The 16,165-nt window shown below is 46.1% G+C and overlaps 1 protein-coding gene across 1 annotated transcript in view; it reads left to right on the top strand.

Annotated features, from left to right (window-relative positions):
- The first annotated feature begins 415 nt into the window (after positions 1 to 415).
- The window catches only part of PLD1 (phospholipase D1), a 262,771-nt gene continuing 247,021 nt past the window's right edge, over positions 416 to 16,165 (top strand). The window contains exon 1 of the mRNA XM_088452406.1: positions 416 to 885. The gene's annotated coding sequence lies outside the window, so the exon portion shown is untranslated. The remainder of the gene's footprint in view (positions 886 to 16,165) is intronic.

The raw sequence follows: 16,165 nt of genomic DNA, 5'->3' as shown, positions 1-16,165 counted from the left end.
ATATTGCATATTATTAATTTATTAGCTTTGTCTCCTTTTCTGTGTACATTGCACTGTTTCCTATAGGCTACAAAGATCTAGCTGTAGTGGTTTTCTTATAAACATCAATGCTATTTACTATTCATCTATATATTAAGCTTTAGAGATATTGTTTAGTTTTAATTTAATAGTATTGTCTCCTTGTTTGTTTGCATTATAATGTATCGAAAAGGCTGTGTCAATTTGTATATTGAATGTAAAATGTTTTCCTTTTTGATGTGCATGATATTGTATTCCAAAAGCTGTGATAATCAGATTGCTGATTGAAACAATTGGTAGTTACACAGATGCTTTTGAATTAATTAGTGAGGTGCAGGATAAATAGGCTGTCCTCGCAGTGGAATGTGACTTTATTGCCTTTTGAAAAACCCCTGTAAGAGGGGAGAATGCGTCCAGGTGTTCTCTGGACTGCTTTTCTATCTCTTGACCATATTACACTGCTGTACCCCATCTGTGGAACCATTGCTTGGTGATTTGCACAACCTGCATATGATTACACACCAGTGTTGCTGAGACACACTGATGGACATTGCTGAGCCTGTTTGTGCAGACCATCATTCCTACTATCTGTTGCCTCCGCTGGATGGAGGATTCCCCACAGAGGCAGACTGCCCAGCCCTCACCCCTTGCGTCCTGATCGGGAGTTGCTGAGGTGCGAACGGCTCACCATCCTGCACGACTCCCCTGCTTGTGAGTCATTGGAGCCACGCATAGTCCCACAGTTAGCCGCCGAAGCGGCGCTGGTCACAGGGACCAACATCACACCTACTTGCTTTAACTTGTCTAGGAGTCGCAGGAGCAGCTGGTTCCTGTGGAGTCCTTGGAGCTTTGAGTCCACCGGGACAGGTGAGATACTGGACTGCGGGTTTGGTCTGGAGACCCCCCGCTATTATATTCACCTTACCAAGATTTTTGTTAGCTCCACGGCTCCGCAATTCAGGGAGTCACTGTACTCCATATCAGGTTCTAACAGAGTGACTATACCTACTATACAGATTGATATAATTCTGGTTGCTAATAGCAACATATGCTGATTACCATCAAGCCTCTACATAGAGTTTTAAACATCTATCTTTTTTCCTATGATATATTGGGAACAGTATGTGTTTAGATTATTAATGTAACACCTAATCTCTTTCTTCAAATCAATGTGCAATGTTCATTTATGTTTTTTTAGTTGAACTGCAGTTAATTTTTTCATATGTTAAATAAAATATTATATTTATAATTTTCACAGCCTATGTTTTATATATAGTGATTAGCGCAGACACCTTATTTGTATTTTGTTCCTTTTGAGGGCGATTTGCAGGTATCCCTCTGGTGTCAGCAGCAAGTCTCTGTTTTAAACAACACCTGAGTGAATAGCGTACCAGATTTTCTTTCTCATCCAATGTTCAGGTAGTTGATCCGATGCTGCGTCTTTGGATGCAGCAGCGTATCACAGCAGCCTGCAGTAGGTATCTTTTTACTAGAACAACAAATCTCTCAAGCTCCCCTTGTCACCTGTAATCAAGGAATTACCTGCAGCAGTAAAAAAGGGGAAAAATTGCTACCCACGCAATAACTATACTAAAAAGTGAGACAACTGCGCTGGTATTATAATAATTCAGCAAAATTAAATTACTTTATAATAATATTATCTAGTGTGGTACCACTTGAAAGTAAATTAAAGAACAATAGTACATTCAGATCATAAAATTTAGCATATACAATTAATACATAAAGGCTCTCATAGATGCAAAATTGAAGATCTTATTACAGTATTCACTAGCAGATAGTGGAACGACAATACGATTCCAACATTGTAATCGTACAGTCGTTCCTCATCCTGTATAGTGCCTACACTGATATGTTGTTCAGTGCAGGCACCCTCATCCCCGAACATGCCCAATCTGTCGTTATCGGCAGATTGACCGGCATGTTCAGGCGATGATTGATGTTGAAAACGACCAGCGGGAGTGCGCATCGCTGGTCGTTTTTGACATTTTCATGCCAGATTTGTGAACGATTAATGAGCGATTGCACGATAACGATGTCGTTATCGTTCAATCGCTCATTTATATCGGCAAGTGGATACGTGGCTTAAGTCATGTATAAAATGTCCTACATCGACAATCTGCAATATTTGTATCATTGGATTACACAAATTAACAATGTATCCAGTCTCTGAAGGGAGTCTTGTAGAAGATATACCGTATGCACTCCGATAAACAGTCGTTTAATTTACTAGCGCTTTGCCTGTATTTCTGGTGAGGTACATATATTAGTATACTGACTTGTGGGTGAAAAGGCCAAATATTGTTTAGGTCAGAAGATATATATGTGTATATCTTGATATATGTAATTTCACCCTTTCCTGCTTATCATAAACTTGGCCATCTGGATGCTGGTTCCGTCTGCAACTAGTTGCTGTGTTGTAATTCCTATGAGACACCGTGCTTGTCTCAGGGTATGCAGGTTCCTTCGGTGCTAAGACAGCTTGCAGAAGAGTGACCTTCTGGGCTGGTGGTCCGTCTGCGGCTACCAATATCAACTGAGCTCACCAGCTCCTGCGGCATAGAAGGAAATCCCCAAATGGCCTACAGTCAGAGAGTGGGAAGGAATGCCCGGCCTGCAGTCTGTCCACTGTAGGTATGTGTCAAAGACGAGACAAAGACGCAGCAGCTGTGCCTTTAGCATCCATCTATTAATCAGACCGTGTATTAATCATGTATTGGATATTGTTCTGGTATAACATTTGTATGGCTTTTGAACTCTCTCACACTTTTTGTGAAACTAGCCAACATTTTCATTTGTTTGAGCTTAAATGGAGCAATATAATAAATGACAAAGTTTTTCTTATAGATTATGCATGTGCAGGGAATTATTGGCTCTATAGCAAAGCTTTGTAATGGTGGGTACACACAGCAAAGATATATCTGCAAATCGAGTGATCTGCAGATATATCTATAAATGATGGTCGTTCATATACACTGAACAACCATCATCTTCCAGACAGCCACGGGTCCCGCTGGCCGTGGGCGCACTGCGACCCCCTCCCCGCAGCTGCCACTGCAAGTGTATGGACGATCGGCTGATCGCCGTACACACTTGCCGATGGACAGATATATCTGCAGATGTCGTTCACAGACATATAACTGGTACACACTGGCCGACGGGCACCAAATATATTGGCCGATCAATCTGTCAAGTGTGTACCCAGTTTAAGGGAATACACAAACCAGGATACACAGACTAATGAGTACTGTGCTCATCTCAGTACAGACAACCAAATAATTAAGCATATTTTTCCAAACCCCAGCCCTAATGTGATACACTTTTAAAAAAAAATGGATTTTTTGGGGGGCTTTGTACTCTGGCTCAAATAACGCCAGTGGTGGATTTTACCTAGGGGCTGCAGCCCTCCCCCCCAGTAAAAATCTGGCATCACCAGTGTCTCCTTCCTCCCCAAGTAATTGCAGTTGTTTGATGTTGGAAGCACTATTTGCTAATCACATGCTGGACAGACAGTCTGGACTGTAATCGGCAATGGGAAGCCACTCCCCTGCCTTTCTGCCCGCTTTAATATGCTTCTAGGAGTTGCAGCCGATGCAGTCCCTAGAAGCCATTGACTTGTGCACATGCTCAAGTCTCAATTTTGTTTTCCCCCTTCACTGTGCTGTAGTTTGTTTTCACAAGCAAGTCACTGTTTTTTGTTCCCCTACAATTTACTCATGGTGCTGCTCAGGCGGACAGCAGCAGCCCCCCTCAAGACCAGAAGTAGGAGCTGCCACTGATTAACTCTCCCATTTACCAGAACACTCTTTAGAATAATGCAAGATGAAGTGAGTTGCAATAGTCCTGTGAATAAATGAGAAGTGTAATTGTGAGGATGAAAATGTAAGAGCTGAAGAGCTATCTACCCTTAATACCTCTATTTTCATCCTAAAGCTGGCCACACAGCTACAGATTATCATTCCAACCATGCAACTAGTAGGCTGGTTGTAATAAAAATCTGGTAATGTTTTACGAGCAAACGACAATCGGCCATTTGCTCCCAAATGCTGGAAAATGGACCAAAACGGTCGTTCAGACAGTTGGTAAAATCAAACCAGCCAACTAGCCTAAATGACCATTTTCACATGTTTTCCAGTATTTGGGAGCAAACGGCCTACTGTAGTTTGGTCCCATACATTACCAGATTTTCATTCCAACCAGCCAACTAGTTGCATGGTTGGAATGAAAACCTTTTAGGTGTGTAGCCAGCTTTACTCTCACGCGCAATACTTAATTTTTAACACTCCAGTCATAAAAATGTGCATGGTAACCACCCTTAATTTCCTAACTACCATAATGGAAGGGATCCAATATGAGCAGAGTTCTTGAATGCAAAAATATTTAGGGAATCAGTACTTTTGTTCTGGTGATGATCAGTGATTGGCTATCAGCTCTTTCTAAATTCTGGTTTCTCGCTGCAATAATTTACCTAGACAAAACCACAAAACATGGGCAAACAAGAATGATGTATAAGCACTCATTAAGATCCTGTAACGATCATCTAGGAACCACCATGTAAGACCCCTAGAGTCAGGCTGGTGAGGTCTTCTACTAATAACAGCTACCCACTATTCCCTTAAAGCTGCTGATAAGAGGATATAAGCGGCTGGAGATTGAATAGGTGGTAATGACAATGGAGCCAAGGTGCAGCTTAGGTGGCAAGTTGCGACCTTCAGGTTCGAGGTACGGCACTGGTGCCGAGGTGCTGCTTTGAGGACCAAGATGCGGCCTTGAGGGCCGAAGTACCGCACTAGTGCCGAGATGCTGCCTTGAGGGCTGAGGTGCGACAAAGGTGGCAGCAGTGCGACCTTGAGGGTCGCAGTGCAACACTGATGCCAAGGTGTGGCCTTGAGGGGTGAGGTGCAGCTATGAGGGCCGAATTAAAACACAGGTGCTGAGATGCAGCCTCGATGGCCAAGATGCGGCTTAGATGGATCGACCTTGAGGGTCATGGTGCTGCACTGGTGCCCAGGTACGGCCTTGAGGGCTGAGTTGGGAACTGGTGCCGAGGTGTGGCCTTGAGGGCCAAGATGCCACCTAGATGGAGAAGGTAGCTAGGCCTCAGGCAGCGCTGCAGATGATGGTATGGTGAGCGGCAGGTGTAGATGACTCTATACAGAAATGGTAGTCGGCACCGAGAGGTGAATGCCACGGATGCGACAAAGCCGTATACTGAGCCTGGATACAAAACTGCTGAGACGTTTAGGAACATAGTAAGGGCAGTACAAGGCATAAACTGTCAGTTTACCGGCAGACAGGGATACCGACAGACTTACAGGAACCAGTATTCACATACGAGGTATAAACTATCACCGATGATGTGGCGCCGGTAAAGACAGACTGATAAAAGATCCTGAAGCAATGAGTTGCGGGTGTACCAATTGATTGACAACTGACAGCTGGGACACTGCACATCTATTTGGCAGATGCAATAGCACCCGTGGCCATCTTGCGTCTTGCTCTCCCAGCAACCGCAGGTGCCATCCCAGTTCGGTGTCCACGTTGCCTGGTGACCGGGGAGGCAGTCTGAGCCTGCGGTCTGAGGATACGGCGTGATGGTAACAAGCTGCGATGGCAGTTTGTGACAGATCCCAGTACTGAGAAAAAATCTATGTCTGACCTACATAACCAGTATTCTACTAATAATATACCCTATTATATATGCTATAGTACATGTGTTTAGGGTATTAGCTTTTATAATAACCTATACATGAGATTCAAAAGTTGAAATATAACCACAGGAGAATATAATTTAAAATAACTCCTGAAAATAAGCAAGGCAACCCTTTACCAGGGGACTAGTGAGGGTGCTGCTGGTGGAACTTATGTTCCAGGCGCCAGAACATGTTGGAGGTGCCAGCTGGGCCGCACATTAGTAATCTCCATTCCCCCACTGTTGTTAATAAGACTGCCAGTGACTGTTTCCTGGCAGGTCATTGCAGTAGTGACAGGCAGGGCCGTTCCTACTGAGAAGTTGAACTGAGGCGCAACCGCATATGGGGCGCAGCAGGATGCCTGTGGGAGCAAGGTAGGTCCATGATGAGTGACTGCTGAGCCCGTGCTATTACAATGGAATACCTGCTGCCAGGACAGAACAATCAGCAGCCTCCCTGGTGTACCTGTTCATCCCCCAGACAATCTGGCTCTTGTCTGCAAATGTTGATGTGTATTGCAGCCTCGGCTGGCTTCTATGACACTTCCAACACTGCCCCAGTGAGGCTGCCTGTCCCAGACACTAACGGGCCCTTTTATCAAAATGTATTTGAGGTAAAATCCCTGAAAACACCAGTTTTCGTGGGTTTACCTCAAATGCTAAGTATCTCCCTGATGATACCTTCTGTGATCCCTCCATTGCCGCTGGCAGCCGCCTCCCCCATAGGTTTCTATGGGGGAAGCGATGCTGCCAAATGTACCAATATCCGGAATGCGATGCATTCCAGATATTGGCCCCGGCAGCTAACGCCATCTGAACATGGCGTTAACCGCTGTAGCCTATGGGCTACAGTGTGCACTATTGGCCGGCGGAGGGATATGCCGGAACCCTCCCAGGCTATGGCGGATGTGCACGTGCAGTCCATGGGACCGGCTGTAGTGGCCGGCCTCTCTCCGGAGACATCGCAGGGACATGTTCCTTAGCCCGGAGAGCGGGGGGTTAGGTTTAGGAACCCCTGGGGGGACTTAGGGTTAGGCAGCCCCCGGGGAAGGTTAGGGTTAGGGGAAGGGGGGGGTTAGGGCTAGGCACTAGGGGGGGTTATGTAATTGTGGCAATATCTGATAGTGATACACTCACATGAAAGATTGAAGTATGGTGAGCAAATATTATAGATATCTAGGTTGAGATGTTTCAGTCCTAAAGAGGACAGGTAGAAGTTGCCCAAAGCAACCAATCAACTTTTAACTATCATTTATCAAGTGCATTCTGTAACATTATAGTTAGTAATTGATTGATTGCTCTGAGCAACTTTTTCACCTGTCCTCTTTAGAAGGTTTGATTATGTTGGCTTTGTTATGAAAATGTAATAGACATAGCTTATATTTATATTTGATTGGAAAGGAATATAGGAACAAATGTAATAACCCAAGATTGTAGGAATGTGATTTCAGGGAGACAGGGGCTGATTCATGTACGCTAACCCAATGGTAGGCGCACATCTCCGATTGTAAGTGGTCTGCGCAGGCACATGACCCGTAATGCGCATGTGCAGTACGGTTCTGCGATCCCACATGCAGAGCCGCAGCAGACTGTCAGTGATTGACAGTCTGCTGACATTTTCTGGGCGGGGAGGGGATGGCGATGGCCTCCATTTCCCTAAATGGAGGCGTGTCGCCGCTATTGGGGGGAGGGAAGAGGCCAGGATCTCCATCGGCTGATGGAGATTTCCTGGCTTCTTTTGTGCATCTGCGATCGTCGGCTTAAATAACCCCACGGTCACTCATTCGGCTGAGGATCGCGCAGATGGTTCGATGAGCTCGGATCGCTATTGTATGCAGGTGTGACGCCTGCTGCTGCATTACCATAAGAGTGCTATCGCACCTGCTACCATGGTAGCAATAGCATCTGAGGCTGAATCACCCCCATAGTCACTAGATTTAAAACGGTCATTAGTTTAAGGCTAAACCAACTTAGGGCCTCATTCAGACCCACTCGTGAGCGGCTGTCCGCTCGCAAGTGGGTCGATGGTGTGCACTGCGCATGCGCATGACGGAGGGAGCTCCGTCGTGCGCATGCGTGAGACGCGACGAGCGAAGGACTCGTCAATCAACATCGACAGCACGCCCCCTTTGGTGGGCGTGCCGGGGGCGTGCCTCCCAGACGGGGGCGTTCCCAAGGGAACGCCTACCGTCAGAAGCCGGACCCACTGACATCACTAGTGATGTCAGTGGGAGTGATTTTGGCTCTGATAGAGCCAAAATCACTCCGGGCCTTGCGGTTGAGAAACTCAACCGCAGGCTTCGGCTCGCAGTGGCGATGGTCGCGATGGTCAAGACCATCGCGACCATCATCCTGCACGCTCGTATATGCTGTGGGTGGCGACCCACAGCTATACGAGCGTCCAGGAGGACGCTCCATAATTATGGAGGTGGGCCCTGATTCAGAGCGAGCGCTCTGGTCAGAGCGTCCGGCTCTGAATCAGGGCCTTAGTTTTTCATTTAAACTAATTATCACTTTAAATTATACTACTCTTCAAAGCACTCTCTTTGAAACCCCCATTAACTGGGAAAACATAGAAATGCTACACATACATGGCCTTGAAATCAATTCAATTACCTCAGTGCTGTGAGGCAGCAATGCTAACCACTGTGATATAATGCTAGCCCTGTGCATGACGTAATCACAATATTCCATGCTATTAAAAATACATATTGTTCTAATATTGGGCTATATTAAAATAAGAAATGTTTTGTCATGATAATAAAGTCCTTTACACACACAGTAGACAATTGTGTGAACATCCAGCATATGATGCTCAATTAGTAGAGCTAAAAAAAAACACATATGGGCTTCATGAGAAATGTCATTAAATAGCACTAATCATTTATGATGATATAATGTAGTGTTCCCTTTGCTCTATTTCTAACATTATTTATAAAGTGTGCATGGATGGCAATCCATTCATTTCATTTAGGACTAAAAAATAAGTAATCTGCTTCTACCACAAATCTTTTAGTAATAATAAATTTCTCTTTCAGTAATATGTACATAGAAAAGCATTGTACCTGTCCCACCTATAACTTACTTATCAGTTTTCAAGGGTAGGGCTAAACCACCATATTAGTGTAAACACATTAAATACACATTCCTAGTGAATGACTGTAAATCCACTTACTGTAAAAGAGGTCACCTATACATTGAAATATCCCAAAGTAGTTACAACCATATGTATTTTAATAATAAAAAAGAGTTAATTCACTTTTTTTTGTTTTGTTTTATTTTATTTTTTGCAAAGTCAAAGTAGTTTGTTACCCAGTTACATGGCATTAACTCACAATGGGATCTATTTATTAACATTATTTTTACTAAAATAAAGTGAAAAAGGGTGTTTTCACACCCTTTTCACATTATTTTAGTTTCACCTGTAGTTATTACAGGGCAATTGGAGTAGAATTAGTAAAATTCTACTCCAACCCCTAGTATCACTTATTTTTAGTAAAGCAGATCGCATTTCCCATAACTGTAATGGGAAATGTGATCCGACCAAAGTTACTAAAAATAAATTGTAAAAAAAAAACGGGGAAAGCCCTGTGATAATAACGCCACCTGGAGGTAGCGTTATCCAGGGTTTCCCCCGGTTACCGGGCTCCCACTCTGCTCTAACGGGGAGAGCAGAGGTGGGAGCCGGTACCAGTAATCAGCTGTGTGGTCTAAACAGACCGCAAGCTGATTGCTGTAAAAAAAAGAAAAAAAAAATTGAAATATTTTTTTTTTACTTACCTGACTCCAGGGACCGGTGATCGGGCCTCCGGTGATGGCTCCTCTCCGGTCAGGTGGTCTCCCATAGTGCCCTGCTGCCCGGTCATCAGGTGATCGGGTACCAGTGCAGTATGGGAGATCACCTGATCGGGAAGCCCGGAGAAGATCACCGGAGGCCAGGAGGATGCAGGTAAGTATAATGAAGGGAGGGGGGGGGGGTCGCGAGGGGGGAGGGGGGGTCGCAGGGGTCCGCGATCGCAGGGGGCGGGGCTTAGCGTCGGTGGGGGGTAGCAGCGACGGTGGGTCGGCATATGCGCGGGCTCTTAGTTGCGGTATTGTTTCCGAAAATACCGCGACTAGAGTGCGGATGGGATCCGCAGGGACAGAGCTTTATCGCAAGCTCTGTCCCTGCAAGGGATTTATAGTAAATCCCTGTGATATTGCCTGAATTCGCAATGCGAATTCACTCGGTAATATCACACTACAATCCGCATTCAATATGCGGATTGTAGTAAATAGAGCCCAGTGGGATCTATGGGGTATATGAACTAAGCCTTGAAATGATATAAAGTGGATAGAGATAAACTGGCAACCAATCAGTCTGTAACATGACAATTTATCACTTTCCAGAGCTTAATACATCTCTCCCACAGTCTGTAAACTGACAATTAGGAGCTGATTGGTTGGTACTTTATCTCTCTCCAATTTATTTCTCTCCAAGGCTTAGTATATATTTCTCTTTGTATCTGCAGACTGTGCAGAACATATGTTCTGTCTACAGGGCCTGATTCAGAGGCGCTCGCAAAAAGCGAGCGCTCGCTCTGAATCAGGTCGGCCGCTTTTTTTTTTACCCTGCCTCCTGGTCACTCGCTAAGCTATGGGTGACCACCCACAGTTTTTGCGAGCGGCCAGGTGATGGTTGCGATGGTCACGACCATTGCGACCATCGGGCTTGCGATGAGACCATTGTGGTAGAGTCTCGTTCCTGCAAGTTCCCGCAAATTCCAGTGAGATTCCTGCTCTAATAGAGCAGAGAGCTCGCTATTGACATCACAAGTGATGTCAGTAGGGCCGCCCTCAAACGGCAGGCATTCCTTCAGGAACGCCCTCGTTTGACCAGCCACCCCCCCTCCCCGCCTACAAAACAGGGCGAGCTGGCGATCAACATCGACAGCCGCCCCGTTTGTAGCGAGCCCCGGAGCAAGTGAATTTCTCACTCGCTCTGGGGCTTGCGCATGTGCATTGCACACACCACGCGTGCCCCACCATCGACCCGCTTGCGAGCGCATAGCGCTTGCGAGCGGGTCTGAATCAGGCCCACAGTCTGCACGATCCATTGTGACTGACATCACAACTGGGCATGCATTTACATCCGCCCCGCCCAGTTGAGCTGTCGATCATCGCTGGACCGTGCAACAAGTGTATGGGTGGGCGGCTGACTGCCCGTACACACAGCAAGATGCTCCAGTATATCTGCAGATATATTGGACATCGGCTGTCCAGTACAGCCAACACTATATGTGGTACCCCAGAAACTGAAAGTACCACTTATGCTAGTATGCCCTAGTGTCTAAATATAATGTAATGTATATGCATGCAGCTCTGCACTGTTTGGCATTACTGACAGTGGATATTGAGGATGGCTGCAGAGACGGGCATGCGGGCAGAACGGACGGTTGATTTCAAAATGACAGTTGGCTGCTCGAGCTCACGGTCCCAACGGAAAGCTTCCAGGACATGCATAGAGACTCACCGGTCATTGAGCAGTGCTGAAGCAGCGTTTGGCCTGGTGAGGGCTGCGCTGGGTGACTTAGTGGAACAATGATGGTCAGCTCTGAGTTGCCGGTAACAGAGCTGGGAGAGGCTGCCCAGTGAGACCTGCTGCCTTCTGGACAACAGTGAAGGGAGGCAGTTTTAAGGACCTGTACGCAGGGCTACTGCGCAGTTCCGGAGGCGAGCTTGACAGGGAGAGAGACAGGGAGAGAGTCACCCTGCTGTTACCTAAAAGAAGGCCCAAAAAGCCGTGGACAGTCGGGAGCTGGTAGTAAGCTGACACAAACCGAACTAAGCCACAGTAACAGTCACTGGCAGAGGAAATCAGACTTAAACTTATCGGACATTACTAGTTAGTGAACAAATACAGAAAGGAGTAAGAGTAAGTGATCACCAACGTATACCAACCCTACCTTTCCGGTAACTAATTGTGCACCAACAATAAAGCGCTAGACTTTTATTGGGGGAACTTTACTTACCTGATTGTTATTAGTGCAGTGTAATACTAAGTTAGAGCACAACGTTAATGGTTAAGTCAGAATATATAGTAAATGTTATGATTGATGTGATTGGAGGAATTGACAAATATACTAACCTTTGGGATTCCACAAGGGAGGCAATCGGGAAGCCGACTGCCTAAATACCGGCAGCCGGCTTCCCGACTGTCTTATCCCGGCATGGGTGAAATGCCGGGCGTCTAGATATAGACGCCCGCATTTCCCCGACGCTGGGAGACCGGCGCCCGGCATCACGATCGTACTGATGCAGGGCGCCGCGAGCGGACAGCCGCGGGGGGGAGAGGGTTAGGTTTAGGGCTCCCGGGGGGGACTTAGGGTTAGGCACCCCCCCGGGAGGGTTAGGGTTAGGCTAGGGGGAGGGAGGGTTAGGGTTCGGCACCCCCGGGGGGGACTTAGGGTTAGGCACCCCCCCGGGGGACTTAGGTTTAGGCAGCGGGGAAGGGGGTGGTTAGGGTTAGGCACTTAGAGGGGGAATTAGGGTTAGGCAATTGGGGGGGAAGTTAGGGTTAGGCACCCCTAAGGAGGGTTAGGGTTAGGGGGGTTAGGTTAGGTTAGTGGATACTTACCTATCCACGATCGGGATTTCCAGCGCTGTCGGGCTTCCGCTGCGTCGCACTCTGCTTCTGTCGGGCTGCCGGCGGTATTTCATACCCATTCCTCGGTCAATGTGTACCAAGCATAAGCCTTGGAGAGAGATAAAGTGGCCAGAGATAAAGTACCAAACAATCAGCTCCTAACTGTCACTTTACAGGCTGTGTTTAAAAAATGACAGGAGTTGATTGATTGATACTTTATCTCCATCCATGTTATCTCTCTCCAAGACTTAGTACATAGACACCCATGTGGCCTATTTATGATCACCAATGGGCAGTGGCGTCCTCACCTTTAGTTGCACCCGGTGCGCGTGTAGAAGCAGGAGCGTGGCGTAGCCGCGCGCGTCGGGGAAAGGGGCGGGGCCTCAGGACAAGCGGGCGGGGCCTCACATGTGGGGGCGGGGCCGCGCACCCGAACCCTGGTTTTAGCGTCTCCGGGGGGGTCCAGGAGGTGCGGGCTGCCCCCGGGGACCAGTGTGTTTGTAGTGCTGGCTCCGTCACTGTGACAGGAGCCGAGTGCTGCACGTAATTCTACAGTGCAGCACCCGGCTCCTGTCACCAGAGGGGGAGTCTGCATTTCGGTGTCACCCCTCGGCGGGTGACACCCGAGTGCGGACCGCACCCCCCGCACCCCCCTTGTGACGCCACTGCCAATGGATGCAAACGTGGGGAACCACTCAGAACCCTTGGGACAGCCCCCCAAAGGACAACTGTGTCAAAAATTCCCAGGGAAAAACATAAGAACATCCCAAAAAAGTACTTTCATTTTGGGGGTCGAAAAAGTAAAACGTGGGGGGACAAGCATAAAAACTAGCGAAATAGCCTTCTTGGGGTGCTGTAAGGAGGAGCCAAGTGTTTTTAGGATTGCAGGTACATGTATGAGCGTGGTTTTTCACGTTTTTTAAAAGTTCACTAAAAATATTCTAGCACCCATTTTCAAGTACCCCAAATTTGACAGGGCTACTTATTTTCACCCAAAAATATTGCTTAATGCCATTCTTCACCACTTGTGCAAAGACACTAATAAGCTATTGAAACAACTTAAGTACCCCAACCAGTTTTATTAGGGCTATTCGGACACATCTACATTGATCCCCAATGTTAGTGCATCTTTTTGGGGGGATCAGTCTGATTTCCTCAATTATGACAGCACTTTCCACCTATTCTGACTTCTGACACTTGCCGTTTTCCCTTGTTTTGTAATTGAATACGGCGAATAGCAGGAATGCGCACAATAAGTTTCCTCATCCAAAACACGTGATGTCGGCGAAAAGTCGGGCAGGCGAAACTTTTCTGCGGGTGCGAAACTAATTGAATACCGCCCATAGTGGCATAGCAGTGGCAGACAGGATGGCAGTTTAATAAACTATTTGATCCTATAAAATAGTTTAATTCATCAAGAACTAATAGTCTAAAAGTAAATGCCTAGTACAAAATATAATATATTGCCAACACACTTCTCCAAACAGCAAATTACAAGCCTCAGGCCAGTACACGTGGTTACTGCCGGAGTAAAGTCTAGCAGAAAACTAGATCACCATTAAACTTACTCCAAACAGCAAATCAAAGGCCCAAGGCCAATACTGGTGATTCAAGCCAGAGTAACAGCCTAGCAAAAAAGATAAATTAATAACTTAAAAATAGAAGAAATTGCTAATTAAAAAAAAAATACCCCCCCCCCCACTTAAATAAATAAATTAATCACTAACCAGCCCTACTATAACATTAACCAGCCCCATACTGGTCAGCCAAGGGCTGTAGTCTCTCGGAAAGTCGGGACCCCCCCAAAAATATTCCCTGCATACCTGGGCGGTGGGTGCGGGGTTAATGGCAATAAACAAGTTAGTAATATTGTTCTTTACAGGCAGCCTACAAGTTCCAGCAAGACTGCAGCAGCATGAAGGCCCTTGTGGAGCAACAAGTGCCCGCATGCCTGGACATTAAGGGACCGCTGGTGCCTGTAGTCCACTATAAACAAAATATATTAATAAAAAAAGACACACACCCTGGGCTACATTTGGTGTTATTTAGAACCTTCCGGAAACCACCATCAATTGACGGCAGCTTCACTGTCAAATTGACAGGTCGGTTTTCATGGCTAAACTGAAACTCATGTCAATCCCCGGCGGTTTCTAAATGACAACACCGCCGTTGCGTGTTCTATTCTATTCTCTATTCTCCAGGAGTTTCTATTGAAATCCCTGTGGAATAGAAGCTAAACAATAGCCAAGTACTGCATACAGTAGATCACTGTGATATGTCCACGCTTCATTATGTTTAAAATTGTAGAACTACCGGTAGTTAAAAATAAAAATGTGTGGGATCCCCCCAAATCAATAACCAGCCCTGGACCTCTGAGCCTGGACTGGTATTGGAAAATAGGGGGACAACAACATGGGATTCCCCACTTTTTTTTCAACATCCAGCACCAGGCTGAACCAGACAAGTTAGGGGTAAAGCTGCATACACACACAACGATTTAGTTAATGAACGATTTTAGTAAACGATTTTCTCCTTTGAAAAAATGAACTAAAATCGTTTACTAAAGTTGTTCATTTACTATGTTCATTTAAATGTAATGAACGATTTTTTAGAACTACAAACGATTTTTGCATATTCCCTTACTGAAAATCGTTGAGTCGACAAGTCTGACTAAACTACAAACGTGAACACGTATGAACGAAAATCATTCATCGTTTGACTCAGAAAGTGAACGATTTTTACAAACGATTATCGTTAAACGGTATCGTTTCACGATAATCGTTTAAAAAATAGTTGTGTGTGTATGCAGCTTCACGCTTTAGCAGCGAGACATACATAATGTAAATCAGCCCAGAACTGGAATTCCTAATAAAGTTGGGACCCCCAAAAGACATAGGGTCCCCCCTCCCGAGGGACAACCAGCTCTGGGCTGAAAGTTAATATTGTTCTTTACAGGCGGCAAAAATTATAATCATCTTTCTGGCGATGGGGAAAAGGATCAGTTGAAGGCTGCCAGATTTTAGCCTGGGGGGGCATGCACAAAGCACTGGCCCATGAGCAGCAGCCCATCCTTAAAGTAACTGCATTGGGAGTACCTATTTTTCAACCATCAAGGTGGTTATCCCTGTTCTGGTAACACCATCCCCAAAACTGAAAAAGATGCTTCATTCTTTCATTCTTAAAGCATGTGTGTAATACGGCACCATACCTCCCAACATGTTGTCCAGAAGAACCAGAGCAAAAGGGTGATTACTGTCATGATAAGCAGGTTAGACCATGACTGATGGAGGCGTGGCCAGCACTTTGTCATGCTTCTGACATAATTGCGCACCACCCAACCTATTATCTGCCTTCTCCATGTCGCACACTTATTTAACCTGCGAAATGCATACCTCCCCAATTATCAAGCTGATTGAGACAATGCCTCAAATTGGGACTGTCCAGCAGAAATCAGAACAATTGAGAGGTATGCAGTCTGTCAATGCTCATATGTGGATGCAGCGAATGCTGCACAACACACAAACAATTGGGTGGCAGGCAGGCAGACATGGGGAGACAGACAAGATTGAAGTCAATAGACACACGGGAATAGGAGACAGAGATGCACACACAAAGGGATGTCAGAGAGACGGTATACAGCCATTATGTTGACATAATGTCACCAGGATGTCGACAGTTATTATGTTGACATGTGACATATGACATGTCAACATGTTGACATTAGGCTAAAGGTTAGATTCAGAGGTTAGGGTGAGCGTTGGGGTTAGGTTAGGCCTATGGGCCCCGCACCTTTTAGGGGCTCCGCGACAACA

This window comes from Taudactylus pleione, unplaced genomic scaffold (genome assembly GCF_031769625.1).
Source record: "Taudactylus pleione unplaced genomic scaffold, aTauple2 ptg000037l, whole genome shotgun sequence".
Taxonomy (NCBI): domain Eukaryota; kingdom Metazoa; phylum Chordata; class Amphibia; order Anura; family Myobatrachidae; genus Taudactylus; species Taudactylus pleione.
The sequence above is the reverse complement of the archived record's forward strand: the minus strand, read 5'-3'. Positions and strand labels throughout refer to the sequence as shown.